The following is a 10,412-nucleotide window of genomic DNA, read 5'->3' as shown; positions in this document are numbered from 1 at the left end:
TCGGTCAACTACACAACGCACTTTGCACAAGGAGAAGCTGTATGGGGGAGTGATGCGAAAGAAGCCGTTTCTGCAAGCACGCCACAAACAGTCGGCTGAGGTATGCAAAAGCACATTTGGAGAAGCCAATTTCTTTTTGGAAGAAGGTCCTGTGGACTGATGAAACCAAGATTGAGTTGTTTGGTCACACAAAAAGGCATTATGCAAAACACAGCATTTCAAGAAAAACACTTGCTACCCACAGTAAAATTTGGTGGAGGTTCCATCATGCTTTGGGGCTGTGTGGCCAATGCCGGCAACGGGAATCTTGTTAAAGTTGAGGGACACATGGATTCTTCTCAGTATCAGCAGATTCTTGACAATAATGTTCATGAATCAGTGACAAAGTTGAAGTTATGCAGGGGATGGATCTTTCAGCAAGACAATGATCCAAAACACCGCTCCAAATATACTCAGGCATTCATGCAGAGGAACAATTACACTGTTCTGGAATGGCCATCCCAGTCCCCAGACCTGAATATCATTGAACATCTGTGGGATCATTTGAAGAGGGCTGTCCATGCTCAGCGACCATCAAACTTAACTGAACTGGAATTGTTTTGTAAAGAATAATGGTCAAAAATACCTTCATCCAGGAACTCATGAAAAGCTACAGGAAGCGACTAGAGGCTGTTAGTTTTGCAAAAGGAGGATCTACTAAATATTAATGTCACTTTTCTGGTGGGGTGCCCATACTTATGCACCTGTCAAATTTTGTTTGAATGCAGATTGCATATTTTCTGTTAGTACAATAAACCTCATTTCAAGGCAGAAACATTACTGTGTCCAACAGTTATTAGATATATGAAACTGAAATAGCTGTTGCAAAAAAAAACAACAATTTTATGTATGTTTAAAGAGCTCCATGGAGTAACCTGTAGTGTCGCCTGACGCATCCTTCACTTTTGCTTTGGGTGAAGGACACAAGGAAACGTCTTGTTCCTGACCGGAAGCATCCACGGACAACTCGCTGCTTTTATATTTGGAACTTTCTGAAGAGGAGGCGAAAGAGCTAGAGGCTGAGTCAGCAAGGAAAGCCAAAACTTTTTCCTGCTGCTCCGGCTTTAAAAGCCGTTTTCCTACTCCCAGATAAGGGAGCCTTCGAGGCCTTGTGTAGCCAGACGATGACGCTGGCTCAACACCTCCAGCCTTAGCTGCTATTGAGCTTTTGCCACTACCACCATATGCACCACCACCACCATCAGTACCAGCTCACAACCACCGCCCACGGCTTCCACCTGACTTCCCCATTTTTTGGAAAATCTAACCAAAATAACAACCGTTATATGGTACTGTAAAACAAGGTAGAAGGTGTATATAAACGTGTTGAGATTTTAAATCTCCCATTTTTTTGGGAGACTGAACAAAAAATCAGGCCCTGTGCAAAAAACCACACAATGTAAGTGGCTGAAAGTGGCTGGCTGATATACGACAAACTAACAGGACAGAAGTATATCCACTTTGTGAGAATTTGAATCTCCCTTTTTTGGGGGGGAGACTGAACCACTACTTAGGCCCAGTGTATATAACAATGCAATCAAAGTGGCAGAAAGTGGCTGGCTGACATACGACAAACTAACATGACTGCAGTATATCCACTTTGTGACAATTTGAATCTCACTTTTTTTGGGGGAGACTGAACCAAAACTCAGGCCCAGTGTATAAAGCAACACAATGTGAGTGGCAGAAAGTGGCTGGAAGATATATGAAAAAAATACAAGGACTTTAGTACAATTTCAATCTCCCTACAATGATCTCAGGAAAAGTATGGCAGCAATAAAAAGGACTGCTGCACACAAAAGTGTGGACAAATAAACAAGATAACTGTGCAGAAAGGAGCAACAGGATTTTTGCTTTTAAAAAAGCAGTTGGTTTGCACAGCGGGGTGCAAACAGCAATGCAGCTATCAGAGAGCCTTATAAGGCAGCCTAATAAGCTACAGAGCTGATGCACAAAAATATAAACTCCACTGTCCCTGCAAAGAAAAGGTGGTGTTGGACAGTGGAAATCGCTACAGCACAAGCAGTTTCGGGGCTTAATCTTCCCTCCCTAACTATATCCCTTCTTCTGATGATGCTGCGGCAACCTCTCCCTATGCTACGATCGGCAGAAGTAAGATGGCGGTCGGCGTGCATGCCCCTTTATAACCCGTGACGCCGCAGAAAGCAAGACAATCACTGTCATGCCCTTCTGTAAGATGTTGGGGACCGAGACCTATGTCATTACGCTGCCCACACTCTGCGTTCTCCTTCGTTGGCTGAAAAATGTCGCTGAAAGCGTCATACAAAACACGACTTTGGCGCGAAGTTCGCCGACCTCATGGCCGATCCCACACTAGGATCGGGTCGGGTTTCATGAAACCCGACTTTGCCGAAAGTCGGCGATTTTTGAATTTGTCCGATCAGTGTCGTTCAACCCTATGTATGACTGATCACTCTGCCACTTACTGTGTATGACTGATCACTCTGCCAGTACTGTGTATGACTGATCACTCTGCCAGTACTGTGTATGACTGATCACTCTGCCAGTACTGTGTATGACTGATCACTCTGCCAGTACTGTGTATGACTGATCACTCTGCCAGTACTGTGTATGACTGATCACTCTGCCAGTACTGTGTATGACTGATCACTCTGCCAGTACTGTGTATGACTGATCACTCTGCCAGTACTGTGTATGAGTGAGCACTCTGCCGGTACTGTGCATGAGTGAGCACTTTCCCGCTACTGTGTATGACTGGTCACTCTGCCGGTACTGTGTATGACTGATCAGTCTGCCAGTACTGTGTATGGCTGATCACTCTGCCAGTACTGTGTTTGAGTGAGCACTCTGCCTGTACTGTGTATGAATGATCACTTTGCCGGTACTGTGTATGAGTGAGCACTCTGCCTGTTCTGTGTATGAGTGAGCACTTTGCCTGTACTGTGTATGAGTGAGCACTCTTCCGCTACTGTGCATGACTGATCGCTCTGCCAGTACTGTCTATGACTGATCCCTCTGCCAGTACTGTGTATGTTAGGCAATAACGTATACACCTCAGAGGACTGATAAACTGATAACTTTCAAAAATAATCAATACAATTCAAACATGAGTATATAACAATGAAATTATATATTCCTTCCCTAGTGCAACAAAAAAAGAAGTCGAAACCACTCAACTATTAGTGTAAAACCAATCAGCAGAACCCAAGAAAGCTCTAGCAAGGATATAGACTTGAATAGACTTTATTTGCAACAGTTTAAATACAACATACATAGTGTGCACATATTTTAGGACAAAAGATAATAAAAAGCAAGTATGCATAAAATCATTAATATATTGAAACCTAAGTAGGAAAAAGAGGCACCCAAAATATATATATGTGTGCAGATCTCCTGTAAAGCTAGGTATGAACAGAAAAAACTATGCAAGTGATCCCATTAACCCCTAGATTAACAAAAGGATCATGTATCACTATGAGAAATCAATTAAGGGGCGTGATCAAATGAATCAAGCAATAAAAGGCTCATACATAGGGTAACATTGTGCAAAGTGCAAACAAAAAATAAAGCAGCGTGATCAAATGAATCCAGCAGCAAAAAAAGCTCCTGCCTGTAAAATAATTTAACCCCTTCAGATGGATTTACATCGTGGGACAACTCGACGGAAGGTATGAGATATTGTTGGTTTATTATTTTTACTTTGTTACAGGTCGAGGGTCTTCAGGTGGATTGGGAGTGGAATAAAATATTACAACAACCTGTGTGTTTATTTCATTAAAATACTTTGCAATATTGTGTGTGTTTTTTTAACCATTTCATGCTATTGGATTAATAATGGATAGGTGTCATAATTGACGCCTCTCCATTATTAATCTGGCTTAATGTCACCTTAAAATAGCAAGGTGACATTAACCCTTCATTACCCCATATCCCACCTCTACACGGGAATGGGAAGAGAGTGGCCAAGTGCCAGAATAGGCACATCTTCCACATGTGCCTTTTCTGGGGTGGCTGGGGGCAGATGTTTTTAGCCAGGTGGGGGGGGGGGGGGGAAATAACCATGGACCCTCTCCAGGTTATTAATATCTGCCCTCAGTTACTGGCTTTACTACTCTGGCGGAGAAAATTGCGCGGGAGCCCGCGCCAATTTTTTCCGCCATTTAACCCTTTAATTTAATAGCTAGAGCGCCCAAATTTTGCACATACACACTACTAACATTAGTAGTGTGGATTATGCAAAAAAAAAAAATGGATTTATGAGATGGTTTACTGTATGTAAACCATGTCTCATATCATGTCGGGTTTAGGAAGGAGATAGCAAAAGCCGGTAATTGAATTACCGGCTTTAAAGCTATCTTGCGCTGGATGAAATATTAATATATATATATATATATATACATATATGTGTCTCACTGACACGTATATCTATATACATAATTGTCTAAGGGGTACTTCCGTCTGTCTGTCCTTCTGTCACGGATATTCATTGGTCCTGGCCTCTGTCTATCATGGAAATCCAAGTCGCTGATTGGTCGCCGCAAAACAGCCACGTCCAATCAGCGTGTATGGCCGCTCCATACTCCCCGCAGTCAGTGGCCGGCGCCCAATCCCCGCACTCACTGTCCCCGGCGCTCCGCTCCCCGCACTGTGTCCCTGGCGCTCCGCTCCCCGCACTGTCCCTGGCGCTCCTCTCCCCGCACGCTCCATACTCCCCTCCGGTCACCGCTAACACAGGGTTAATGCCGGCGGTAACGCATTCCGTTACCGCCGCTATTAACCCTGTGTGTCCCCAACCTTTTACTATTGATGCTGCCTATGCGGCATCAATAGTAAAAGAAAGTAATGTTAAAAATAGTACAAACACAAAAAAACTGCTATACTCACCCTCCGTTGTCTGCTGAGCCGCTGGCGCCAGCCGCCATCTTCCTTTCCCACCGATGCTTTGCGAAATTACCCATAAGACCTAGCGGTCTCGCGAGACCGCTAAGTCATATGGGTAATTTCGCAAAGCATCCTGGGAACGCAAGATGGCGGCAGCCGCACGCTCATCTGCACAGCACCGTTGGATCCCAGGAAGCGGAGAGACGGGACGCTGATGAGCAGCGACGAGAATGGTGAGTATGTTCAACTACAAGGGGCCCTCAGATCGTTAGGTGAGTATGTTTATTTTTTGAACCTGTGACATACGTGGCTCGGTAATATAGTACGTCACTGTGCAATATCCTATGTGGCTCTGTGCTGTATACTACAAGGCTGGGCAATATACTACATCGCTGTGCAATATACTACGTGGCTGGACAATATACTACGTCGCTCTGCAACATACTACGTGGCTGGGCAATATACTACGTGGCTGGGCAATATACTACGTGGCTGGGCAATATACTACGTGGCTGGGCAATATACTATGTGGCTGGGCAATATACTATGTGGCTGGGCAATATACTACGTGGCTGGGCAATATGCTACGTCGATGGGCAATGTACTTCGTGGCCTGTGCAATATACTACGTGGACAATAATATTCTAGAATACCCGATGCGTTAGAATCAGGCCACCATCTAGTATATATATATATATATATATATATATATAGACAGTATATATGTTACGATTTTTTGAGAACATGGATCCATTCTATGTCCGTATTGCAAGCCTGCGAAAAAAACTCGCAGTACGGATGCCATACGGATTACATACGGAGGATGTCACACCCGCTGACACACCCTGCCTACGGAGGAGATACGGACCACTATTTGGGGGACTTTTCTGCGTATTAGGGCTGTAAATCACGGACCGTATTTTTATACGCTAAGTGTGAGGCCGGCCTAACACCGCTGTGTATTTCTCGCAAGTCACACTGCTGGTCCGTGTGTAATCCGTATTTTTCTGGCCACCATAGACTTTCATTGGCGTATTTTTTGCACAATACAGTGACAAACGCCGCATGCTGCGATTTTCTATGGCCGTAGAAGACCGTATAATACGGATCAGTAAAATACGGCAGATAAGAGCTGGGGCATAGAGAATCATTGTACCGTGTGCAATCCGTATTTTCAGCACCTCTCTTACGTCTGTAAAACACGGTAGTGTGACGTCGGCCTCACAGTGGGCAAACAGACCATTGTCACAGATTTAAATAAGTAACTGATGTTTTTAAGGGGTTAAATGACTTTGGGTCACTGACCTCACATTAAGGCTGGGTTCTCATTGCGTTATGGGACCGCATTTAACGGACAGCGTTGCACGGCGAAATTAACGCCGTGCAACGCGTCCGTTAACGCGCCCATTGAAGGCAATGGGAACGCGCTTCACTAGCGCGTGCCATGTTCGGCACGCGCTAGCGACGCGCCGGTGATTCCTGGCGCGCCGCGGACGCTGCTTGCAGCGTCCGAGGCGCGCCCGCGGTCCGTTCCCCACTCTCGCAGATCGGGGATCTGCGAGAGCGGGGACGTTACCGCGACCCCGACCGCAGCCCCATAGAAAACATTGCGTTAGCGCAATCCGCTAGCGCTAAACGGATTGCACTAACGCAATGTGACCCTAGCCTAATACACATGACCACATGGACCTGGGTTTGATGCAGGGCATCACTGTCTGTGTATTTTATGTGTCAGATCAATGGCCCAAAGTCATTTAACCCCTTAAAAACACCAGTTACTTATTCAAATGGCCAAAATCGACTGCCTGCCTACTTTGATGCCAGTTCTGATGCCCAGAACCCATTTGGGCCTGGCTGGAGAGATCTGGTTTTGATGTGGGGGCTCCCTGTTCTATATGCCTGCAGTGCGAGATCAGTGGCCCAAAGTCATTTAACCCTTTCATTAGCGCCCTCCGGTGCCCACTTTGATGCCCATTTTTGAGCCAGTTTTGTAATTTTTGTAGCTGTTTTTAAGTGTATTCACATCAGGCACCTCGCTGCTTTGTATGTTATTATTGTGATGCTTATTTTGTTAGGTTAAACCTATAAAAAACAGAAAAGAAAAAATTGCCGAATAAGAAACTAGCTTCACCCTCGTTAGCACTCTGCCTGTGCTGTGTGTGAGCGAGCACGGGGTCACCATGCCGGGACTGTCAGCTTCATCTTCCGGCTGTCACCCTGTCAGCAGAGCTCCAACATGTCAGTGCTTGGGCTCCCGCCTGCGGGGGATGGGGGATGGGGGATGGGGGCGGCACAGGAAGTGTTCGCGGGGGAAGCAGCGCTGTGATTGGTCAGTGGTCTTTCTCCTAGCTGCCAATCCACAGTAGGGAACTGCAGTCATGTGACGCGTGTCAGGTGGGGAAAACACGGAGAGAAGGGCAGCGCTGACCGCTGCTTACGGGACGGCCGGTAAGTGGTCGGGTGCGGCTCTGAGTGCGGGAGGCCGGTGTCATTACACCCGGTGATAGCGTCATTGTGGACCGGCATGTGACGACATAGCAAGAGCGAGCAGTGCCGGAGCCAAGGGCCCCGGGGATACCAGCAGCTCCCCCAAGTTACAGCGCAGGCTGTGGGCGGCCGGTCAGTGCTCAAACCTTATGTATCTGTGTGGTGCCTGACCGCAAAGGAGAAAGTGCACGGTAATGTACCTGTATACTCTGCACTGTACGATATATACTGTGACGTCTCTATACACTGCACTGTACCATATATACTGTGACGTCTCTATACACTGCACTGTACCATATATACTGTGACGTCTCTATACACTGCACTGTACGATATATACTGTGACGTCTCTATACACTGCACTGTACGATATCTATATACTGTGGAGTCTCTATACACTGCACTGTACGATATCTATATACTGTGACGTCTCTATACACTGCACTGTACCATATATACTGTGACGTCTCTATACACTGCACTGTACCATATATACTGTGACGTCTCTATACACTGCACTGTACGATATCTGTATACTGTGGAGTCTCTATACACTGCACTGTACCATATATACTGTGACGTCTCTATACACTGCACTGTACCATATATACTGTGACGTCTCTATACACTGCACTGTACCATATATACTGTGACGTCTCTATACACTGCACTGTACCATATATACTGTGACGTCTCTATACACTGCACTGTACCATATATACTGTGACGTCTCTATACACTGCACTGTACCACATATACTGTGACGTCTCTATACACTGCACTGTACGATATCTATATACTGTGACGTCTCTATACACTGCACTGTACGATATCTATATACTGTGACGTCTCTATACACTGCACTGTACCACATATACTGTGACGTCTCTATACACTGCACTGTACCACATATACTGTGACGTCTCTATACACTGCACTGTACCATATATACTGTGACGTCTATACACTGCACTGTACGATATCTATATACTGTGACGTCTCTATACACTGCACTGTACCACATATACTGTGACGTCTCTATACACTGCACTGTACCACATATACTGTGACGTCTCTATACACTGCACTGTACCACATATACTGTGACGTCTCTATACACTGCACTGTACGATATCTATATACTGTGACGTCTCTATACACTGCACTGTACGATATCTATATACTGTGACGTCTCTATACACTGCACTGTACCACATATACTGTGACGTCTCTATACACTGCACTGTACCACATATACTGTGACGTCTCTATACACTGCACTGTACCATATATACTGTGACGTCTATACACTGCACTGTACGATATCTATATACTGTGACGTCTCTATACACTGCACTGTACCATATATACTGTGACGTCTCTATACACTGCACTGTATGATATATACTGTGGAGTCTCTATACACTGCACTGTACGATATCTATATACTGTGGAGTCTCTATACACTGCACTGTACGATATCTATATACTGTGACGTCTCTATACACTGCACTGTACGATATCTATATACTGTGACGTCTCTATACACTGCACTGTACGATATGTATATACTGTGGAGTCTCTATACACTGCACTGTACGATATCTATATACTGTGGAGTCTCTATACACTGCACTGTACCATATATACTGTGACGTCTCTATACACTGCACTGTACGATATCTATATACTGTGACGTCTCTATACACTGCACTGTACCATATATACTGTGACGTCTCTATACACTGCACTGTACCATATATACTGTGGAGTCTCTATACACTGCCCTGTACGATATCTATATACTGTGGAGTCTCTATACACTGCACTGTACGATATCTATATACTGTGGAGTCTCTATACACTGCACTGTACGATATCTATATACTGTGACGTCTCTATACAGTGCACTGTACGATATATACTGTGACGTCTCTATACACTGCACTGTACCATATATACTGTGACGTCTCTATACACTGCACTGTACCATATATACTGTGACGTCTCTATACACTGCACTGTACCATATATACTGTGACGTCTCTATACACTGCACTGTACCATATATACTGTGGAGTCTCTATACACTGCACTGTACGATATCTATATACTGTGGAGTCTCTATACACTGCACTGTACCATATATACTGTGGAGTCTCTATACACTGCACTGTACCATATATACTGTGACGTCTCTATACACTGCACTGTACGATATCTATATAGTGTGGAGTCTCTATACACTGCACTGTACGATATCTATATACTGTGACGTCTCTATACACTGCACTGTACTTTATCTATATACTGTGACGTCTTTATACACTGCACTGTACGATATCTATACACTGTGACGTCTCTATACACTGCACTGTACGATATCTATATACTGTGGAGTCTCTATACACTGCACTGTACGATATCTATATACTGTGACGTCTCTATACACTGCACTGTACCATATATACTGTGGAGTCTCTATACACTGCACTGTACCATATATACTGTGACGTCTCTATACACTGCACTGTACCATATATACTGTGACGTCTCTATACACTGCACTGTACGATATCTATATACTGTGGAGTCTCTATACACTGTACGATATCTATGTACTGTGGAGTCTCTATACACTGCACTGTACGATATCTATATACTGTGGAGTCTCTATACACTGCACTGTACGATATCTATATACTGTGACGTCTCTATACACTGCACTGTACCATATATACTGTGGAGTCTCTATACACTGCACTGTACCATATATACTGTGACGTCTCTATACACTGCACTGTACCATATATATTGTGACGTCTCTATACACTGCACTGTACGATATCTATATACTGTGGAGTCTCTATACACTGCACTGTACGATATCTATATACTGTGACGTCTCTATACACTGCACTGTACGATATCTATATACTGTGACGTCTCTATACACTGCACTGTACCATATATACTGTGACGTCTCTATACACTGCACTGTACCATATATACTGTGACGTCTC

The 10,412-nt window shown here is 44.5% G+C and overlaps 1 protein-coding gene across 6 annotated transcripts in view; it reads left to right on the top strand.

The window, feature by feature from the left end:
• The first annotated feature begins 7,256 nt into the window (after window positions 1–7,256).
• PNPLA7 (patatin like phospholipase domain containing 7) overlaps window positions 7,257–10,412 on the top strand; it is a 268,219-nt gene continuing 265,063 nt past the window's right edge. Inside the window, exon 1 of one of the 6 annotated variants that reach the window (XM_069747682.1) lies at window positions 7,257–7,350. The gene's annotated coding sequence lies outside the window, so the exon portion shown is untranslated. Of the gene's footprint in view, window positions 7,351–7,445; window positions 7,581–10,412 lie in introns of those variants that run through there. The other 5 variants (XM_069747683.1, XM_069747688.1, XM_069747685.1 and 2 more) reach the window with 5 other exon arrangements.

Source organism: Ranitomeya imitator, chromosome 2, assembly GCF_032444005.1.
Source record: "Ranitomeya imitator isolate aRanImi1 chromosome 2, aRanImi1.pri, whole genome shotgun sequence".
Classification (NCBI taxonomy): domain Eukaryota; kingdom Metazoa; phylum Chordata; class Amphibia; order Anura; family Dendrobatidae; genus Ranitomeya; species Ranitomeya imitator.
The sequence above is the reverse complement of the archived record's forward strand: the minus strand, read 5'-3'. Positions and strand labels throughout refer to the sequence as shown.